At 37.8% G+C, this 23,665-nt stretch overlaps 1 protein-coding gene across 3 annotated transcripts in view; it reads right to left on the bottom strand.

The window, feature by feature from the left end:
• LOC110479824 (uncharacterized) overlaps positions 1-23,665 on the bottom strand; it is a 112,900-nt gene that overhangs the window by 27,406 nt on the left and 61,829 nt on the right. For 2 of the 3 annotated variants that reach the window (XR_014956931.1, XR_014956930.1), the window contains exons 3-5: positions 12,965-13,030; positions 10,250-10,355; positions 3,957-4,071 (exon numbers count right to left, since the gene is read on the bottom strand). The gene's annotated coding sequence lies outside the window, so the exon portion shown is untranslated. The other variant, XR_014956932.1, reaches the window with a different exon arrangement.

Consider the following 23,665-nt stretch of genomic DNA (forward strand, 5'->3'; position numbering starts at 1 on the left):
CTGTCCCCTGCTGTACTCTGTGAACTTTCTTAAGGTTACAAAGGATCTTCCAAGTTACAAAATTGTCCCTGACAAAATTGATACCATAGTGGTACATTTTGATGAAGCTATTAGTAAACCCAAATATTCCACAGTTCTTGTGTGTTCCAGCCAACTCTTCATGACTAAGACTGCGACAGATGAATTTGATATAATAAAAAAACCAAACAATCTCCTCCTTCCCTGCCCCCCTACTTCCCCCACGCCCCCCAAAAAAAAAAAATCAGGCCTATAATTATTCTACTATAATTAGACTGGTGAAGCATCAGACTGGTGATTCAGTAGATCAAAGACATGAGGATGCAAAACTTTGTGTGGGCAAATATGCCCAGAGTCTTTAAAGTTATAAACTTTGCAGTAGCAGTTAAAATCTATTTAACAGTTTTTATTTAACCAGAATGCCTTTGTAGAACTTCTTACATATGGGAAAGCTTCACTTATTTGAGGGTAATCAGCACATCACCTTCTCCTTTTCACATTGTTTACATTCTTACAAAATTACTTATCCCAGTATCATTCCAGTTAAATTTTAAAAGCATGTAATTGCTCCTATCTCCAGTACAGCAATGGTCCCTCCATCTCAGAGAGGTGCATGTAACAGGGTGTCTTGAGTTGCACCCCTGTGGCCAAGGCTTTGAAAAATCATTTGAAAGGCCAGAAAGTGCCAAGGTATATAGAGACTGTCAAGGTTGGCTAAGGGGGGTGCCACCCCTTTGCTTCAGTAATCACTCAGCTTAAGGGTGTAGGGGCTGCTAGGGCAACCCAGGGCCATCCATCAAATCCTTCCTGAAAGGTGTCTGAGAGCTAATCTGCATTTTACACAGCAGCTGCAAAAAGGAGCAGTGATGCTAAATCAAGGATCAGCAAGCCACTTATGTATCTAGCAAACACCTTTCTTAGAATTTTCTCCAAGATTAAAGGCTTTCCTTTGGTCATCTTTCTTGGCAATACAGAGAAATTAATGTAATTTTAAAGAATGTCTTTTGTTTAAGAATTACTCCCTTCTGACTGATGGAAGCTGTTTGCTGCATAAGGATTTGAAGGAAATGACATGATTTGCTTAATAATAATTAACATGGGAGGTTTTATAAAAAATAAGGGATTGCATTTTATTTCATATTCTTACATAGCATTAATCAAAAGTATCTAGAGGCTAAATAAAATCATCCTTCTCCTCCCTGAATGTGGTTCCCTATTGAAAGCCTGGGAAGAGAAAATTGCAGTTGAACATCATGCCAGAGATTTGTCCCCAGCTCAGTCCTGATGGCCTTTTTTCTACTGTTTCTGCCAGAGTGAGATGATTCTCTGCAGGGAGCACCTGAGAAGCCTTCAAAGGATTTGCAGGGCTGGAGAAGAGCAGCTCAGAGCACTCTGCCCTGCTCACATCACCACAGCAGCTACAGAGGGAAGACACTCCTGCCACGGCATTTCCTAATACCCAGCTCTGTGGGGCCAGCTTCCAACAGGTGAGTGAAATGAAGAAAGAATGGGGCTTTTTTCATATTGATAAATCCAGATGCATTGTGAGCATTCCTGAAAGTGTGCAAGGCTCTGATAAGAGCTTTATCAAGCATGTATTACATCAACTGGCTGCCACCCTGGCCCCCTGATCAGCTGCTTTTCCTAGCAGCAGTACCCAGACAATAAGCTCACATCTCTTGAGGGAGCACTTCACTGTCAGGGGAGGTGCTGTTACAGTAATTCATGCTTGAGACCAGGTGTAAAGAAGGACAACCACACCCCAGGCTTATATACACAAAGATGCTGGGAGAACTGAGGATCTTTTAAAGATCCTCTTCCAACTCAGACTTCAGTTCTGCCCATCTGAGAGTCCCTCCATCTTCATAAGCAGCTCACTGGGGAGTCAAGAGAAATAATTGTTGATAATTAAACACCAACTTGTGAGAAATGTAATTTCCAGATGTGTTTTTAATACAACATGTAATTAACAACATTAACAAGGTTTATTCAGCTCTATAAGAACTTTGCAGAAAAGCTTTAGTGGGAAAGTAGAGGACAGAACACTTGATCTAGAAAATAAAAAAATGCCCATGAATATTATTTCTTTTGTTACAATGAGACTGAGTTTGTAATTTCTTGGATTAAACTCGGGCAGACTTTGAGAGTCTGTCTCTCAAAGAGCTAAGAATTCTGAGAGACTTCAAGCATTCAGATTTTCATCACTGACAATATTAAAATCCTGGCTAAGAATGTTCCTTGTCTTGTACTTACATGAATAAGGACTAATTCCACTTAGGAAATACAATACCTTGATTTAAAGGGAATTAATTTTGACCATAAGAAGTGGTAGAAGAATATGCCTCATATTGGAAATAAAAGCCAGCTGCCCATGCTGCTTTCCATATCTGTGTACCTCCTCTGAAAGAGGTATGATGTTTTTTCCTGAAGCTATCCTGGGATAATTGTATCTTTGTCCTTTATAAATTCACATATATTTTTATAAGCAAAGCAAGGGTCCCAGTGGTGCCATTAGAAATAATTCTTTAAGAGATTTCCAAAGATATGTCTTGTTTAACTTCAACAGAGAGTTAACTAAACACTCTACAGAAATTTTGTTTTTCCTCCTAACCAACAATAGATCCCTGTAAGTGTCAAAGTCAGTCATACACAATCAAATGTGCTGACATAAAAGTAGTTATGCTCTCACTCCTATAAAAAGTAAATAAATGATGCCAATAAAGACATGCCAACATGTGGGAATAAACCTTTTGTTTTAAAGCACATGTAACCAAAGAACATAGTATAAGCTTTTAAATTCATTAGACTCAGGTCTTGGCTGTTTGGGAGTGTTTCTCAGTGACTGGATCACCAGAAGACTATTTGTGGTGAATTTTCATGCACAGATGCCACAAAACACTAAAATGCTTAGTTTCCCTTGAAAGTGCATTCTTACTGAGTTGTCACAGGAAAAGAACAGGAGTAAATTTCTCTTAGTCTGTCATTATCTTGCAACACTACCCACTGCAGCTAGCACTAGGAAATATTTGCTTTTCCAAGTCCGAATGCACAGTATCAGAATGTAACTGAATTATGCTTACCAGGAATGGACTTATACTTCCCACATAATAAAAATTACTTGTCTCAAAGTATCAGAAAAAGGCTGCACACCATGCAATACCTGGATAGACTTGCCAAATCATCTGAACAAGGATTATTAGTAGGAAAAAGGTGAATGTAGTGCTTTTAGTAGAGACTTCATTACCTCACAAACTAAGCAACAGTTGTTTCAGAAAATCAAATAAGCCCCATGGCTGATTCCTCCATTTTTTCCATCTGCATCACTTTAAAATAGTCACATAAAAGTGACATATTTGAAAAGTTGTGGTATTTTTTAACAGAAGAATTTAATTCTTATTCAGTGTTCTGTGAACAAAAACTTCAACACTTCTAAGAAATTTAAAAAGAACGTGGTGAGCACATAAGGTTCTTGCTACATCTGTTAGGAAGCAGAAAAAAATCACAGAACCCCAGAAATGGGGGGAGTGGAACAAGAAAAGTGGATAAAAGAGTGGCATCCCAAGGACAGGTAGATGATGACTATGAGTCACAAGAACTTATTCCCAAAAAACCTCAGAGTGCCTTATAATGACATGATAAGTAAAGGATGGGCTGTACCTTTCTAATAAAGTATTTCAGAAAGCTCCACTGAACTTTTTCCTCCTGAAATACTTTTTTCAGGGTCCCTAGGCAAAGGGAATGATATAATCTAATATATTTCTCTGCCACTAAGACAGGGTGTAAGACATGGTGTTCAGCCAGCGGTGCATTAAGAGGATCCTGTATCCAACTGATATAAAGCAACTCTTATTTCTCAGAGGACAGAACCTCATGGCTCAATTGTGAGAGTCGAGATTAAAAGATTTACAGTACATAAAATCATTATAATACTGTCTTACCTGGAGTGTGTGTCTTCCTCCATGGCTTCAGTGATAGGATTTCTGTCTCTGGTATTAATTTCTACTGGTTGGAGCGGGGAACATTTCTTGTTGAGCTGTTTGGCAAATACAGATCCTAGATATTTCAGAAAACAGTAAAATATGGTTGCTTCATAAGGGATATGCTGATTTATTAATCTAAGTTTTGAAGAATGTCTATGTCTAATAGTCTCTTATTTTAACATGTGGAACTATAAAATAATTTACTCAGGCTCTGAAGGCTTTATTTTCTACCTGGGTATTCTTTGCAGTGCTCAGATCTGACCATGTATTGTTATATGTTTATCCACCTTGTGAACTTCTCCAAAATAATTAGCCTGGTTGGTTTTGGCCTTTTTCACTTTGCAAACCTCTAAATGATTCCAAGTAAGATTATGAACCCTCTCTGCATTCTGAATTTGAGGTAATGGGTAATAGCATTGCTTTCTTTTGTTACTTTGGAGGGATTACTTGGAAATGGTCCCTTTGCAGTGCTTACAGGCCAGAGGTTCAAAACTATGTGTAATCTCATGGCCAAATTCACAACTACAATAACTTGGCATAATTCTGCTGATTTCAAAGGAAAAACCTTCTGATAGCAGCAGTTAGAATAATGGCTAGTTTACTGTACATGAGCTGAGGAACTTCCCTTGCCTTTAGTCCTCCTCTTAGATTTCACTGTGACTAAGATTGAGCTCCACCTCAATGTCATTGTATCTCCTTTGTATTCCTTGCTTACTACTCAGACTAGAACACACTGAAGAGCCCAAGAGGAATCTTTACAAAAATTTGCACAGGAAATCTCATCAGAAAAGTCCTACAGTTTTGTGTTATGCTTCGTCTCAGGTGCATCCTAGATAGCTAGTTTTAAAGATGGCTCTTCATTCAGGAATTACCTTCCATCTCAGTGGTGCAGTGTAACACATGCACAATTCTGATAGAAATTATACAGTTAGTACATAAATTATACAGTTAGTAACATATTTTTTTCTTGATTTCTCTCTTCAAGTAGTTCTACTGTAAAATTCTTGAGTGAGGTATTTCTGAATAGAGTTATGCTGATTTATACCAGTTGATCTTATGCCCAATTTTTTGAATATGCTTCAGGCTCTTCAGGAGTGAATGCAAAGGAAATAATGTTCCTGTTTCTTCTTATGAAAAAGAAAAGCACAAATAGTTCAGCACATATTAAGAAAAGTAACAGTTAGGTCTGAAATATTTATAACTAACTAATCTTCTTTTCTGAAGATAGAAGTATTTACATTTAAAAAACAAGAAAATCTCTGAAAAAAATAGAGAAAAATGGAAAATTGTCTCTTATGCTGTTGCTGTGTAGCTCACTTTGCAGCTCCATCACATGACAACAAATAAGTAAAGAAAACTATTATTATGCAAACTGCTCCAGGACAAAAGGGTATTACATATCTCATACAAAAGGGGGTTTCTTTAAAAAGCACAGCACATTCAGTGTTTAGGGTTTGCAGTTGAAATTCATGGCCTTGCTTGCCAATATTATCATGCAGCTGGGTATTATGCTATTGCTTTACTCTGAGGGGAGAAAAAAATCACAATAAACATTTTCAAATGGGCTCCTATTAAACATTTGTATTTTCTTATGTGACAATATCAGTTTTAATGATTTTTAGTGTTTCTTCTCTAGTGAAAAGGTTACAATAAAGACTACCATAGAGAATTTGATTGCAAAGAGAAAATGCCAAAAAGGTGCTTCTTTTGACTTACAAAAATTATCACTGGAAAATGAGGCATTATTAGGCATTATTTTAGTGTTGAGAACTGATGGGACTAATCCTAATTTTTCTCTTATTTAACAGCTCTGAGATAGAAGTCCATCTTTCTGTAGAGAAGGCTGCTCACAGAATCTCTTGTATTTGTTCTGCAAAACAAGAGTTTATTTTTAAAATTTTAATTCAAATTAATTTATTATCTTTCCAGAAAGTCTCTTCTGTTTAAGTAAAAACAAATCAGCTGACTCAAAACATTCCTGATGAATAAAAGATTAAGTGTAGTATCAGAAATCTTAATTTCTTCATGACATGATTAGTCAAGCACTAATTTAGATGAGTAAATCACATCTATCTTTACATGGGTGGGTGTTTCCTGCACCTTCTATATGCAACTTTAGTCATATGATTATTGTGAACTGGCTTATTAAGCATCAAAAGTTTTTCCTAAAACTCTTCTAAAGGAAAATAATAGCAAGTCACAAAGTCCAAGTCAAACAGTTGCAGAAGAACAGCTTAAACTGTTTTTCATTTGCATATGTCACATTTCTTCTCTGGCTCTTAGATGCATCCATCTCTGGGTATCTCCAGCTGTGTTTTCAAGTCCTTATTTCTAATTTTGTTTTCTGTGTTTCCCTGAGTTGCCTGAGCTTTGTCATCATAGACTACTGAAAGATATGTACTCTCAGTGATGATATGCACTAAGATACAAAGGAATGGCACAATTCTGTGGCATAGGAAAAAAAAAAAAAAAAAAAAAAGAAGGTATAAAATTGTTGCTTGGCAGGAATTAGTACAGAAGCCAGTCTGAGATGCTGAGCATGCTATGGCATCCAAACACTAACTTCATATTAGCCCTGGGTGTGCAACAGAGTTAGCAAAACAGAAGATGTCTTTGAAAAGCTCTGTAGCAGTCAATCTACAATTTGAACATACCTTATTTTCCCTTTCATTAATCAAAAGTACAAAAGATGCCACAAAATACTGCCCCAATCTCACTTACTTACAAATAACTGTTTTTTTTTTTTTTTTTTTTTTTTGTTTTTTTTTTTTTTTTGTCTTTTTAGGTATCAGGTATGTTAGGAAAAGTAGTGGTGACAGAAATCTAATCCCAAATGAACACCAAATGGTGTACTGAGATGTGTCCAGGATCAGCATTGAGATAGATGTTATTTGCACACCATTTTAGTCCTAATCTATGTATAAAGAACAATTTATTGAAATTTACTACACATGATTAAACATTTTGATATTCTCTCTTCTATTTTCTTTACTAATGGTTACTAAAAATACAGTACCAAACTTATGTGTCAAACAGACATCAGGAATAGACGTGTGCATTTTGCAGTCATCAATGGCATGGTACTTACGCTCTCTACATCACTGCTCATTGACTGAGCTTCCAGCTTTCAGAAACTAGAAGGAGATCAGCAATACAGACCTGTATTCTCAGAACACTGTTCAGCACCGGGGCAAAATTCCATAGCCCTTTTAAAAGAGTCAGACAGATTATCCCTGTTTTATCCAAGGGAAGATTTGGTCACAGATGCTTGAAGAAATTCAAGGTGTGAGGCAGATCTTTGCAGTGCCATAGCTGCCGTATCACCATGTGGAAAGTCTGCACTGCTCCAATGATTTTGATGACTGAAAATTTTTTTTTTGCTTGTAAGACTGCTAGAAGATGAGCCATCCTGACAGTTTTGTTTATTGGCTTTAATGGAATGTAAAAATTATATATCTGTCCATAATGGCTGAGACTCCTTCTGGGGAAATACTGACTTGCCAAGATTTCACTCTGCTTTCACTGTGCCATTCATAGGATTAGGAGAAGAAGAATTTTGTCCAAGAGGGGAACTGGTTTGGAAACTATGTTTTCATTCAGAGGGGAGTTCTGCTGACACATTGAAATCTCTTTTCTTTCACTGAAGAAAAAAGTCTGAAACTTAAAAATTTAAAATAACAAAACTATCCTAAACATTTGAGTACAAGTAACTAAAATGAGTCATTTGATTGTTCAAATGATAAAATACTTCTGTAAACAGTGAAGCTGTAAACAGTGAATTTGTGGTGCCCTGATACAATTTGTAGCTGTAATAGTCTCACAAAATTAACTTAAAGCAGTAATGTGGGAAAGTCAGGCTTGACTTTTTACTGGTGGCACTCAGACAAGTGGTACCATTAACCACTTTAAACAAGTGGCAATTTTAGCAAATCAAAGAAAATGTCTACAGGAGCAGAATCACCTATCTTCACTTCATGAGTTACTGAGACATCTCCGAAATATTTACCAATCACTTTCAGAATTCATATCTTGGAGGTGATACAAAGTCTTCCTCCTCGTGCACGATAGTCACTTTACTCTATTGTCCCATCACATTTCATGAAGGAGGGAAGGAACAGATCCACTGTGCTTCCTCTGCCCTGTGCACCACTTTGTGTAGGACAAGCTTTGGAACATATGACTTTGGGAACGCTGTAGAACATTCCATGAGACTGGCTGGATAGTGCCCCTATACAACCTTGCATAAATACTAGTTTGTTAATGCTTCCATTTCAGTAGGATTTGTGGTTTTTCCACATGGAAACATTTTGGGTTTTTTTTAAATTCCTGTTTTTTCTGGAACAATCTGAACAACAATACAAGATTAAGAAAATGCATTAAATGAGACATACAAATTGCTAGCTGTGATTAATTCATGATTGTAAGCCCACCCACATACATAGCTTCAATTGCTAGTAATTTACTTGCATAAATTCAATAGAAGCAGACAAATTTCAAAATACCTCAATCACTATTATTTTAATTGACAATTTCTCTGTTGTAACTGCTGCAAAAAACATTTCTTAAATTGGTAGGAGACACAGTAGGATCCTGTTGCCTAGACCGATAAGGGGCCTGAAGCCTACCCAAAGACGTTTAGTCAACACTCAAAATAGCTTTCCTTGCTACGTTTTGCTTTCAGCCTCCCAAAAGAGTTTCTCATTTACTTGTCTGTAGCAAAGGAGAGGATTTATTGCTTTGTTTTCAAGCATTCTTCAGTTCCAATGACAGGAAGCCATTCAAGGCCTATGTCAGAGTCTTGACCACTTGGGGAACTCTAATGTGATGGCTTCCTAGGGAATTAAGCCACATGAGCTTAATGGCACTTGGGCTTGTGGCTATCCCTGGTAGTAACTCAGGACTGAGCTTCTCATGCTACACTGGGACACTTCTGCCTACTGCAGCCTCATGCTCTTGCTGCTCCCCTCAAAACAGATCTGTCAGACATATTTTTGCTTCAAAATACAATTTTAAAAAATTCTTCAAATCTTCTAGGCCATGTTCTTAAAAGTCTTTGCGTATTGTCTGTTAATTGTTTTAATTCTGCTGAAAGGTGAAGGTCAATTCTTACAAAACAGTATTTGCAATTACACTATCACTACTTAACATTAACCACAAGTATTAAACCAGGGCATGTGAGTGAACATAGTTTATCCTTTCCTTAAACCATCAGTGTGGCTTTTGAACATGGTTTTTAAATAGCATTAGCTAAAAAAACCTCAATGTTATTAATCACTTCTTACAAGACCTTTAGAGTTTCTCCCTTTTCCTGTTCATAAATCCTCAATCTTTGCATTACATTTTCTCTCAGACAGGAAACAGTAACAATTGATTTACATGGACAAAATCAGCTTTTCTCTGTTTTCAGTCCAGTTTCCTCTGAGATCTCATTGACCTCTAACGTTCAACTTCTTCCAAGAAAGTTTTCTTTGGGATTAATAGCCTTCAGCATCAAGTCATTGAGTGCCATAGACATTGCAGTGCTATAAGTAAAGCTTCAGCCTTTCCACATAAACTCTTTTGGAGGTTTATAGTTTGGCTACAAAAATACAGTTTTATGCTGAAACTTAGTTTAAAAAGTTCAGTCTGGAAATTATTTCAGTTTCTGAGAAATCTGCACAAGTGTGGTTGTTTTCAGACTGAAATTCTGACCAAGACTATGACTTGCAATCTACATCCCATTGGTGCCTGACTTTCTAAAAGTGCAGACCCACTCCTGAAAAATTATGGAAAGGCAAGCTAAAAGGGTGTTTTAAAAATGGTTATCCCATATGTTAAAGATTTGCAAATTGGATCTAGTCCCTGCTTCTCTGGAAGACAGTCTAATCACTTGAACACCACAGCATTTTTCAGAGTATTTCAGCCAGACTGAGATGTGAGCCCAACTGCTCCGCAGTGATGGAGGGCTCTCAAGGTTTCTCTGAGTGCCTGCATGCAGAGTAATGGAGGAGCCTGCTGGTCCTGCAGCAGTTGGAAATGCTGATGAATTGGGGGATGAAAACCTTGTAGAAAGGATGCTCAAGAAAATCTGAATTGGCAACTTTGGGGAAACTGGTTCTTCCTGCTTTTTCAGGAGCCATGGGAGTGCTCTGATGGCTGGGGCTGAGTGCCAGGAGACACAGGTGAGGGAGAGAAGGAGGCAGGCACCTTTCCAGCACCCTGAAACAAAATCTTCACCATAATTAGAGATGAAACCAACAGAACTAACTTACATGCTGGTTTGCACAATTGCCTTCAGAAGGGATTTGGAGGCACCATCTGGAGGGAAGGATGACAGAGAGATGCTGTGGAGTTTCCAGTTTCCTTTGTAGGTAATTCCTGTAAAGGGATGACTTGGTCCTGAGTTAGTGCTGCTGGAGATGAGAATACAGACACAACACACCATGCCAATGTGTTCGAGGTCAAAGCTGAAAATGTAATTGCTTCAAAGCAAAATCTTCTCATCTGAGATGGTGACCCAGTGAAATACTGCTTCTTGTGACCACTCATTCTTTCCACAACAGAAATTTGAACAAGGCAGAGGCAATATTCTGCCCCCAACTTCCCCCAAACTTGTCACCACAATTAAAACTATCCCATCAATATTTCCACAAAAGTACAGCACAATTTCCTATGCTACACTTGCCATATGAAGGAAAAGGCAAAGGCACCCTCCCTTATTTCAGACGTGTTGCTCCTAAAATCCAGACATATCACCCTTATATTCATCCCGTGTTTTCAAATGGAAATATATTTCTGCCCAACAACAGCAAGGGAACATCCTCTGAAAAATGAGGCACCAGTAACCATGCAGAATTTACAGTGTAGCATCTGAGTAGGAAATACCAATCTTCATCTCTTTGGGAGTGCTCCATTTGAAGCTGATCCAGAAATCTTTTTTTTGGCAACTGCTCATTATAACTAGACAAATTCAGTCCAAACTCTGAAACTTCTTTTGAAGGCATAATGGCAGGGGAACCTCACAGACAGGATTAGAAGGAAGATAAGGAGGTAGCTTTACAGATGTCTGAAGGAGCACTTTCCAAATGTAAGGAATGGCATGAGATAAAGCTTCAGACGGAGAGACTGAAAATCTAAGAAGTCAATGGAGGAGGCTGGCATCATGGGCTAATCAGTGAAAGAAGTGATTTCTTGATCCTGCATGAGAGATGATAGGTATAATGAGGTGCAGGCTTTGAAGGTGAAAACAATCTGCTTATATCTGATAGAAAAAGGGTGTTACATTTGACAGCCAAAGTGATGGGCTAGGCAAATGATCTCTGCAGTGCTATGATGTATAGAAGCATGCTGCAAAATTACATTTTTCAAACGCAGAGGAATGGCTGTTGAAATCATCAAGAGAGCTTGGTAATTACATACATATATATTATTCTTACATAGCAATAATCTCTAAGTTCAATAACTCACTTCCATAAGTGAGTTAAATGATGCATTTTATATATATTACATTATTTTAAAGTATATTAAATTATTTTGATTTTTTTTTAAACTTGAACAAAACATGTTGCATGGGAAGGTGGGAATTTTATTGGATATTTCAAATAACATTGTTATTTCTAATATCATTGTTTTGTGTCAGCATTTTCATTATAGCATTGCTTTAGAATTTCTATTTTATAAGAGGAAAAAAAATTACTTACTAACAAGTCCTTTTTACATGCAAGTCTTTTTGGTTTTGACTAAATCTTTTCATTTAAACACAGCACCTGAGGTCATTGAATGCTCATATCCATGGCAATTACATAACGCCTTAGCTGGTGGTCTTGGTTTATTCCTCTCTGGGCTTTGCTAGCAGAGGAGAGCTTGTCCATTACTTGGAGATGACTCTGGAAACTCAGTATGCTGGATTACACAGACATCAAGTTGCTAAATGCACCACACCTCTGAGACATAAAGATTTAACAGCACTTCTCCACTTTGTCTGGCAGTATTACACTGGAGTGGTTCTTTCCATAATACATATTAAATTAATTTTATTCCCTGTTGTAGCGTATCCTTCATTTCCCCAATGCAGACTGGTGCATACACATTTTTCCAGGGCAAGGCTTTTCCTATTAATAGACATTTTGGCTCCACACACTGAGATGAACGAACAAGGTTTGGAGTGCCTAATTTAAGGGACCATATGTCATAAGCTATAGCATCCTGTTAGATTGGAATGAAATAAAGGGAGAGTGAGAGGAAAAATAGCTTCCTACCATTAGCTGACCTCAGACTGAAATTTTTGAAGATGTTTATCTAAGTGGGCTTAGAACTATTTACTTACTCTGTGCATCATATAAAGTTTTGCATATTTCTAATGTATTCTTGATGGGGGTCCTCTTCTGCCTCAGAAAAAGAACTTCTGACCATTACCACAAGACAAAAATAACACAGTGATTCTGATTTTTTTTTTTTCCTGGAACTGCATTCAAAGTGTGGCTAGATTCACATTTTTCTGCTTTGACTTTCCAGCTTGTAAAAGCTGGAATACAGTTGTTTACTGTTTATTTAGCGATCTGTGTTTGTAAGATATTGCAATTTTTCATCTGCTAATGTAAAATACACTGGTGGATGAATGTTCTTTCTTTTAGGAAATTGCATTAATTACTATTATTGTTTAACCAGCCCATCTGAGCTGCACAGTTCAAAGAAATGTGCTCTTTCAGACACTCAGGGTTGTTATATAAGCAACAGTCCTCACAAATATTTGAATGATTAGAGCTAGAAATCATATTTTTCTGGCAAGTTGTCCACTTTTGGGTGCAAACAGAGTCAGAAATAGAAAATGTAAAAATCAGCATTTTCATTTATTTCCTCCTGCTCATCCCATACATTTCTACTTCTCCGCTTAGTCTTTCTCTAAATATCTTTTGAAAAGTAACATTTCCAGATTGTTTCATTCAGGTAAGGGAATGGGTAAGACTGTGACCAGCTGACAGGCATACCTGTTGCACTTCTATTTTTAGGATGTGCCATTCCATACTTCCAGCAGAGTTCCAACTTCCATTCTCCTTATGATCCAAATTGGCAGTCACAGGTTTGTGTTGGCATGAAAAACAGAAAGGGAAGACATTTCTTAGCTAACATAACTCACAATTTAATTGTTTTCTTCTTACACTCCTTGTGACCAAAAGCAGCAGGATAAAATTACTCTATTTACTGTATTTATGAAAGGGAAAAATGTTTGGAGAGAAAAAATTATTTGGACTGAGGAGGAATTTTGTGCACATATTTTAACCAGTGATTATTTGGCTGCCTTATGAATCAGTAATGCTGAATATTGCCTGCATTCAGATGCTCAAAAAACAGAAATTAATAAAACTTATCAAATAAAAGCCACATGCAGGGAGAAAAATATCATTACAATAACTTATTCACATTTGCAAGTAATACAGGCACTCCTCACCTTTCTTTTTGTCTTAATTTAGTTGGCAACATAGAGTCAAAGGTGATGTCTGGAGTTAATAGCCCAACAGCTCTGGGAATAGGGAATAAAGCTGATTTTAATCAACAGCAAAAGTTATGCAATACAAAGGGCTGTGATGTAGCACACTGCCCTAGAGAAAACATTCCACTGCCCCAATTCAAAAAACCCTTTGGTGCTTTGTGCCTGTGGGAGGTGTCCATGAGGACCAAACCCATGTCTGTGGAAACCTATCTCTAAGGGGAAGAAGAAAAATCGAAATGCAATCTTTGACTGCAGGTTAAACATCTCAGTCCTGCTGTATTTCAGTGGAATACAGCACCCTATGACCTGGGAATTTCTGGTCATTTGGCTGTTTGGCAGCTCACCAAAAGGTAGATCCTCTCTGTGCTCCAAAGCAGAGCTCAGGGCCAGAAGTCTGACACTCCCCAGGCATATATGAATAGGTTCACCTGCATCTGTGCCATGGTTCCTGTACATTTGGCCCACGCTGCCCTTGGGCTTTCCAAAAGGGAAGGTAAATATTTTGGTATTTGTGTTTTAAAAGGTCAGGAAAAAGAGTTTGTTGTTTAATGTTTTCTCTTTTACTTAGAATAGTGGAGGTGTAATTTAAGGAATCATAACGGCATGTGTCACTGCAGTCTAGCAAACAAGGCTCTGGAGTTGCACTGCTGAATATGTTCAATGCAAAAGTAAAACTGAAAAGTCAGACTCTGGCTAACTGTGTGCTCCCTTTGAAGAAAGAATTGTGATTATTGGCAGAGGAAGTAAGGAACTAGAACAAAACAAGGAAGGGAAGAAGTTGTTTTTTTCTCTCCACCAGTCAGTTCCTTAATTTTTGCTGCCAATATTATAAGTCTAATTTACAAGTTAAACATAAATCTATTTATATATTATTTCAAATTAAATTACAGAAAATTACACTGCTTGTGTGTTGAAATCTTTGAGTATTGAGAGAGGGGAAATGAGGCAAATAAACATATGAAGCAAAGGTCATTTTGCTGTCAACAGAAAATAGCCCCAGTCAGAAAGAAAAAAAATTCCATTCACATTTAATATATTTTCAACTCAGTGCATATTTCATTCCTTTGTAATGTCATTTCTTATTACAGAGATATAGGCATAAATGTAAAATACTTAGGTCTACAACTTTGGTGTTTCAATCTCTAAATAATTAAATACACCAAAAAATATATCCTTGATAATGAAGAGTGAAGGAAACCTCCCTGTAGTCCTTCTTCAACAGTAGATTTTGGCTATAACGTGGACCATAAGATATCGAAATAAAAGTATTATCCAGAGAAATGTGTTAATTGCCCCATTTATTTCATATAACATTTCTTAAGATTCTTCATGGTACTAAAAGGATTGATGTTAAAAGCTGAGTTGTTTAGGATCTTTTCTGCAGCATCTCTTACCATCCCAATAACTATGAGCAAATTCTGAATATATCAAAATAATTTTCTAATGTCCAGCTGAAAGATATGCTTATTTTTTTAATAATGAAAGAGAAATTACACAGGGATACCCTGTTACAAAATGTAACCAAAAAATTATAACTTGTTTCAAAAATGAGTTGGGCAAATTTCTCATAGGAAATAAGGGAAAAAATATTTGCAAGCATAAAAAACATTGCACTACTTTAAAGTTGTCACATTATAGTTATAGTTCTCACCTCAAATAAAAGTAAGAATTCAGACTTTTGTATAAACAGTCTCTAAAGCAATGGAGGCCTCTGAGATTTCCAAGAATCACTTTTAAACTGAAAATAGAAAGAATCCACTTCTGCAAAATCTGTCCTTCCTGCAGTAAAATTGCCAAAATAAAACATTTACAAATGGGACACAGTGCAGGAACGCAGCTAAGAAACCTGTAGCAAATTTAGGTAGAGGTAGAAGATAAAGTTTCCATTTGACCCCATTTCCACTGATGTAATGTCTTTCATTTATTGGAAGAATAAACCCTTCTATTCATTACATAAAAATTCAACCTTCCTTCTTTTTATTACATAATTATGGTACTGATTCTAAAACAAATCTTTTCTCAGCCACTAAGGAACACAGGTGGAGTAGTGGGCCCATGCCTAGAAATATATTATGAAAAATCTGTGAAAATAAAGAGTGAACCTTAGGAAATTAAGTAACATTTCAAAGAAAATAAAAATTAGGCAGCTGGACCTTGTCTTTAAAATTTTGGAGTTTTGTTAAATTATATCCCAATAAAATCACATGATAAACCAGATTTTGGAGTAAGCTGTAGTTTTAATATTTAGGCTAAAAAATATATGTGACTATAAATGTAGTTCAAAACCTCACATGAAATCATATTACCATAAACATTAAGGTGGCCCATTCTCATAACCAAAGTGCAAGTAGGAAAGAAATCATGTCAGTCACTGAAATCTTCATTTCAGTTGCAAAATACCCTCAGCTACAACTTCTTTGAAAGGGCACTGAAGGTATTGAGCCCTCCACAGAAATTAGTCCTTACCCAGGACTAAAAAAAAAACCAGTGCTGCAAACATCCAACAGGCTTTTCTGTAGTTTCACCCAATTTCCTAATGACAGTCAGCTTTATTCTAAACCTCTGGAAATGATTGCGATCATCAACAAATAAGACACTGGGATTTTACTTGGTATGAGTTTCTGCAGGGTGAAGAGCCTTGCAGGATCTTCCAATGGAAGATTAAAATGAGTGCATGTTTATTGCAGTGTTTTTCCTCAATAGGATAACTGCATTACTTGGTTGCAGAGGCTGTGATGCTGCTTTGCTAAGTGGTGCTAAGCACGAGCCCGAAGAAAGAGCAGCTCTTATACTTCCATGGTGTTTCTTTCTTGATCCAAACAGAGGACAGTAATCTCACAAAGAGAAAGGGATCAAATCAGTATTTGATTTATGGTCTCTCTGGAAAAAGGTCATCTTACTGTGGGATCTGAGATTGAATCAAGGAGTATTTAATTTTTGGTGGGAAAGAAACAGCCCTCCACTTCTCCAATACATAAGAACCTAGCTGAAAAATCCAGTTCTCTGAAATATTCAAGGGTGTCAAATCTGTAATTAAAATATTAAATCTTTTCTCTGATCCTTTTTGGGCAAGTATCTCCTCTGAAGACAATGTCTGGCACGCCTTAAAACCTGTACAGCTCAACAGCCAAAGAAAACAGGAGTCAGCAATAGCTGAGAAACTTCCTACTCCTTTTCACGTGGTGGGACTTAGAATCCCACAGGATCAGGTAGTCTCTGAGGAAAGCACTGCGTGGTGGAGAAAACAGGTTTATATTCTTGACATTTTTGTCAGGAAAAAAACACCCACAATTTTTTATTATTACTTGGGACCATTAAATTTGAAATAATTAATTTTTTAGACAACAGTGTTTCCCAGCTGATGTGTATCCATCAGGAAAATGTCCTGCCTTTGTGTGTTTTACTCGACTGGCGCTGTCAAATGGAAAACTTCTGCCCTGGTGCAGTCTGAGGACTGAGTATCTGATAGAAAAAGATTTTGGAGGCAACATCCAAGTCTTAATGGCTCTACCAGAACTGATATTTGAATAAATACATAAAACCTAAATCCCTGCTTGGAAGAAGGGATTCCTTTATAAGGAATCAGAACTTGTAATGCTTGTTGTATGTTTTTTTCTTTCCATCCCAAACCCAGATTTGCAATTTTACCCTGAATCTGACCAGTGTCTGGAAGTATCTGGATGCTCATGTCTCTTGTTCCTGAAAACATATTTGTTCAAAGGTGATTTAAACTCCTCCTTTTTAGTTACATGAAGTTTCATGAGAAACCTTCTGCTGCTGTACACAGACCTATTAGGGAAAGTGAAAATTGAACAAATGCTCATGATGTGTAAGTCATTGACAGCACATTTCTGTTTTTAACCTTTTCATAAGAGGAAAACCTAAGACATGAGTCACAAGACATTACATTTTAGTTTTTCAAAGTATTTGTCATTTAATGAATATTTAGGTCCAGTCAGGGCCAGAGTCCTGGTGAAGTTTCACTGAAACCCTTGCTAGCAGCTGAGAACAAAGCCATGGGTGGGCTGGTAAATCTTTGTTTGGGGCACTGACTGTGACCAAGAAAAAGGGAATTACAAGGAGCATATGGGATCACTGCAGTGTATCTAGCAGGGCCTGTGCTTCCACACACTGTTCTTACTGTAGAAGCAGTTCAGTAGCAGCATATTAGGGACATTTCCTGAAATGAATATCCACATCTCCATCAATAGGGTCCTGAAATATTTGGAAAAATAACTATTAGCTGATCTTTGCTTTATTTCTGTCAGGTCTGGACAAGCTCACTGCTGTGATGTTGCCTCTGGATTCTCCTATCGCTGACAATAACCGAGGCATCAAACCCCACTGCTGTGTGTTCTGCAGGGGGCAGTCTGAGCAAAGCTTTTGTTTTCTCCTAGGAAAGGCTGGGAAAAGCTGTTTTGCCAAACCAACATGTAGAACATTAATGATCAATGTCCAAAATGTTTTCAGTGCTGGTTAGCTAGAATTATTTTAAAATTTGTCTAGCAGAGTATTCAGAATGAGTCATGTAGGAATGACTATTTATGTTCCCTCTGACCTCAAACATTTGTGGCCTTGTACAAGGTCACATAAGGAGACTGTGGAAAGCTTCCACATAACTTCTGGATAATTTCTCTTCTTAGTTCAGCAAGCTGTGTATGTGATATACAACACATGGTTTTTGGTGCATTCAGAAGCACTTTAAGTTCTCATAAAATTCAGTTTATAGCTATTTAATTGTGAATGATGATAACTGAAAATATAGAAGGAATGTTGGTGCAGGGAGACAAATTGCAAGGGACAGCATTTTGCTGTTGCTGCTGAGGTTATTTTTAAATCTGGCAATGATTCAGTCACTGTTACACACACTGTTTTACCCAAAGATATTCTGAAAGCAGCATAAAATTCCCAATCCAAAACCTAAGAATTTCAGAAAAATAAAATGCAAAGGCAGCTGTCTAAGTTTTTGAAAATTTTCTTGGATCTCCTAAAATTATTTTTCCAGAGTGACTGTCTTCTGTGTTTTCCAGACATATTTAGAGTTGTAAAAATATTTCTGTGTGGTGGTTTAACCCCAGAAGGCAGCTAAGTACCACACAGCCTCTCATCCCAGCCGCTCATCCTCTAGGAGGAAAATTAACTCTATCCCAGCCAAACCCAGCACACAGATACAAAACCACATATTAAAGAGCATGATTCAGTTCAGAAGGACTGATCAGTCAAACATGCATGCAGAAACATAATGAAGCAAATGACAGGAAAAACTGAAATGGCTGTAAAAGGATTGCCTTAAAGCCTGATTATGAGAAACTCAGATTACACTGAGTATTGTGTTTCATACAGGGAGTTATTTTGCCACTTGAAAATGTGGACTAGCAGGCAGAACCTAGAATGATGAAATTCCAGTACCTAAGAACCACAGACATCTCTGGAATTGTATGCAGTTCTTAGCAGCAACATGAAGAAGTTCAAAACTCACAACTTTCTAGCACTACATTTTCAAATGTCAGACTGAAAAAAAACTGTCCTGCTACAGAACGAACCTTCAAATACATGACTGTCTAGAGTGAGAATAATACAAATACCACTGGAACGAACATTCTCAGATAAATGAAACATTATGAAAAATATAATAAAAGTTACATTGGTTGGAAAAAATTGGGGGGATTGAAAAGGATGGAAAGCATTAATTCACCTGTGTTATCTTGGAGGACAAACGTGATGTTCTTTGTTTATTAGGTTCCATTATGAATTTTCGGTTGCTCTATTAACCTGAGGCCAAGGCAGTAAACAAGTTTTTTTTTACTTTCTACTTTTGAATCAATTTTTAAAGGCCAGTAGGATTGAGTTAAGTAGGAACTACTCCTAACAGGGCTGCACCCATTTATACTGGCACAGAATTTGGCCCACTGCTGGAATAATCAATTACGTGATGACTTTATTAGTCAGAAAAAAGGGTGAAAATGGTGTTGAAACAACCTCAGGATGCATCTTTTATTTACTTAGGGGTGGGAGTTTTTGTCTGGGGGGGTTTCTGTTTGGTTTTTTTTTGTTTGTTTTTGTTTTTATTGTTGTTGTTATTTGTTTGTTTGAGGTAAAGATAAAAAAGGAGGGATTTGATTGAGACACTCACTAACAGTGTGTTTGGGTGGTCTCCATTCAGCAGCCACAAGAGAGAACTCTGCTCAGGAGCCAGTTGGGACTGAGGGCAATTTCCTGACTGCTTCCTGAGAGTGACAGTCACAGACCTGGTGTAATTGTGTCACTGTTCATGTCTTCCCCTCCCGACTGATGCAGACACAACATCAGCAGCAGCTCAGGGTTCTGCAGGGCCATGGATGGGCATAAAGCCTTCCCTCTTCCTTCCTAAGACATAGTCTGGGATCTTTTACTCCCTGAACAACTGCTCCTTCCTTCAGGAATAAATGCAGAGTCAGTGGAAGCACCTTACATACTGGATTCAAGATTTGGGCCACCAGCTAGCCCTGCCCAAGTCTGTCATTGAATAGAAACCTGATCTATTGATAAAAGTCCCATTACAAATGCAGAAAGGATCCCAGAGTGGGAGGGAAGGGATAAAGGAGGAGCCGAATCCTCTTGGTACACTGACTGAAACTGAGCCTCCATTTGATTAGCTGCAAAAGAGGGAATTCCAAACTACTTGTTTCAGGCAAAGTATTTTTATGCCTGAAACTACAAATGTTTTAAACCATGTAAGATACCTCACAGCTATTAAAAAGACTTCTGTTTTCTTCCACATTCATAAGGCCTATGGCTATCCACTGTTCAGCTGTATTGCAACTCTCATTTGTATTCTTGTTATAATCTGAATCCTTGTTATGCCTAACTATTAATCTGTATCAGCATAAGAATTGCAAACTATCGTGTAATTAATTTGTTCAAGTGAGATAGTTTTCCCAGCTCATAAAAACCATTACTTATAATGGCCATATTAATTACCTACAAGAGCAAGACCAACTTGAGGCTTTGTTCGGCATTCACTTTTCTAAGAAGAATGTTGTCAAGTGCTGAACTCTCAGGATCCTTTTTTTCACTGTGATTTCCTACTGCTTTCAGCATCAACTAATCTTACACGCCTTCACAGACCCAGAACATAAAATGACAGTGCTCCTATAGGATGCCCCTCTGTACCACAGTTCCCTGAGACTGCCAGGTAGGTATTACAGTTTCCCTTTTTTAGAATTCCTTTCAGAGAACTCCTACAGATTTCTAGATATGAGATTTTTATAAAGGCTTACTGAATTTAGGAAAATACACTAATCTTCTAAAATTGGGTCATTTCACTGAAATATGCTTGTTATAGAGTTATCAAATCCATCTTCCACGAAAATTGTCAGGTCTCAATAACAGCACTTAGTCACTCTTTCACAGCATGACTCCCACCCTTAATCATCATCAGCAAAGCTGGGGCTTGCCTATTTGATCCTGCTAGAGAAGTTATTAAACCATGTTATTTCAGCTGAGCAATATCTTAATGGGGAAATACCACAAAATGGAAAACTGAACTAAATGTTTTCCAAACTTAAGGTTTTAATATAATGAAAGAAAGCTTCTAAATAAAAAGAATGGCCCAAAATTCAAACTGGAAAGTAGAGTCATTCTTATTTATTCCTGTGTATCATCAACATGGAAGAAATAATAAATGGCATAAAAGCCTGAAGACCTGAAAACAGGGTCAACATCAATATTGTCAGATGCTAAGGAGTGCGACTTCACCAATGAATGCTCTCATCGTCCGTAGCCTGCCTGGGCTCTTGCCTGACCAGTTAATGGCTGTGCGTGGCTAATGGATAGCAGGAGAGGCAGGAGGGGACCTGGCACCTCGGCTCTGGCTCCCAGGCCGTGCGGGGCCCGGCGGCTCGGCCACGCCGCCCGTGCAAAGGCGGCACCTGCGAGGCCGCGGGAGCGCGCTGCACCCCAGGGGGAGACTCTGGACGGTGGATGGGTGGCTCAGGGGTTCTGTAAACCATTTTCACATTGTTAGTTTTAATGAGGCGGTACCCCCTGCATGTCTTCACACAGCCCTGCCCTTTCTGGCCTCTTGGAGCACAGCATTTCAGGCTCTCAACCAGGCACTATTCTGTAGCTAATGCTTCCTCTACACATCCCTCATCCTGAGCAGATCCAGGACTCCAGCATGGGTCTCACAGAAGCAGATGGCCTACCAAAGGGCTAGTGTGAAATGCTAGTGCTCTTGTTTCTCAAACAAACACCAATGAAAGGAAGCAAAAACAAAACAAAACAAAACCCACTCAAATAACCACCCAAAAACCCACCAACCCCAAAACCCAAAGACAAATGACTCTGACTTAAAACTAACATTGAACAGAAGCAGCATCTGATCAAAACATATCTAGAATAGGAAAGAAAGGTAACACTGACTGAAGCATGTGCTAAGCAGTTCATAAAGGCACTGTGAAACAAGTAAACAGTGTGCAATCTGAATATTGTCATCTGAATGTCATTGTGATGCAGCAAACAATGAAATAAACCCACTGCATCAAAACAAAATAAGAACCAGACAATCATACTATGTAGTTAACCCCTAGTTTTAATCTAGTGATAATTGTGGTAGAAAGCATAGGTATTCTCTGAAAGAGAGACCAGTATACATTTTTCTCCTTTCTTTCCTCTGTGTAGGCGAGTGCTTTGAACAGTAAACCTTAGAGTCATGTTCCTTCTTGCTTCCTCCTATCTGTCTTAGTTTCCTTTCTGCAAACCCCATCCAGGACTTGGAGAAATAAAAAAGTCATAAGTGCCAAGACTGAGGACAGAACTTAACAGCTTGAAAAGATGGAAAGTCCCTTCTTACATCTTTAACTGAAAGCATAATTGTAAATTTATCTTCCAAAATGTTAAAGGGAAAATGTGGTGTGTTTTATTTTTTTTTTCTTGCATAGGTTTTCCTACATCTGAAGACATTTTTTCCTTTCACTACATGTTCAAAAGTAGAAAGACAAGGGAAAAAAGCCCAACTACTATTTTTTTTACTAGCATTTGCATTCCATTGACAATATTTGCATTGGGCATGTTTAGACATCTCCTTTTTTTTAGTTTCCCAGTTCTCAGAGCAACCACATTCAGCTGTTGCATCAGTTCAAGACTAGGTAAAAAAGATAACTAAAATCTGAAAAAAATTTCTTCTCACTTGATTAGATTAACTAGTTAGCTGATCTGATTGATACAAAAGTATTCAACTCTTTTCCCCCTAGTTTCCTACATTCTGCTAAAGAAATTTGTAGTGGTAGTAGGTGAGAATAATTTCGTTCTGAATGCATGAGTGTAACTTCAATAATACAGTAACATTAATTTTTAAGAATAGCTGTATTAAATTTAAAGCTAAATACTTTATAGTTCTAATATGTTTAATAAAAGTAGCTTAAATAATTACAAAAAACTAATGGATTAATATTTTCTTCCATATATGCTCCTGGAATTGAATATTACAACAGAATTAATATTAAATTGGATTTTATATATTATTCAAGACAAGTCTTTGGCCCTTTTGACTAGATAGCAAGCAAGCTGTGGCTGGATGCTGTTTCCTCTTAGAGGGTTACAGCATAAACAAGGATCCGGTCACAGTGATTAAAGGGATTGTGAAAGTTACAAGAAACTTTGCAATCAGGCATGAAATTAATTGGTAGATCAGCTACACACTGACTCCATAGGAGAGCAGAAGTCAGCTTCTAGCAGCAAAACAAAAATCAACTAGCTCTGGGAACTAAATCCTGGTGATTTCAATACCAGTTGTTTCTGGAACAAAAGCAATTACTGCCAAGAGGGGCAAAAGAAGACCTGGACCTGCAAGTTTGGCCTCCTGTTCATATCAAACACTGGGATGGCATGCACTGAGCAGGGTCAGGGGGAAGAAACATTATTCCTCCCATTCACAGACAGCACAGAGCCTGTGGGAGAAACTGTCCACTTCTGCTCCTAGTGAGTGCAGCAGAAGAGCTGCTTTTAGTAGCCAAACTAAATTCAGTCTGTCTCTGTGCCACAGACATCTCCTAAATGAATTTCTTAGGCAGGGACAGAAAACAAACCCAGTCAGATGGTCTCCAAAGCCACTGCCTTAACCACAGCTCCCTTTCCATTGCCCAAATCTGCTGTTTCCTGCTGCCCCTCTCCCTCCATGGCCATGCTGTCAGAGGGGATTCACACAAGAGATGTAAAA

This window comes from Lonchura striata, chromosome 8, assembly GCF_050655825.1.
Source record: "Lonchura striata isolate lonStrDom1 chromosome 8, ASM5065582v1, whole genome shotgun sequence".
NCBI classification, from domain to species: Eukaryota; Metazoa; Chordata; class Aves; order Passeriformes; family Estrildidae; genus Lonchura; species Lonchura striata.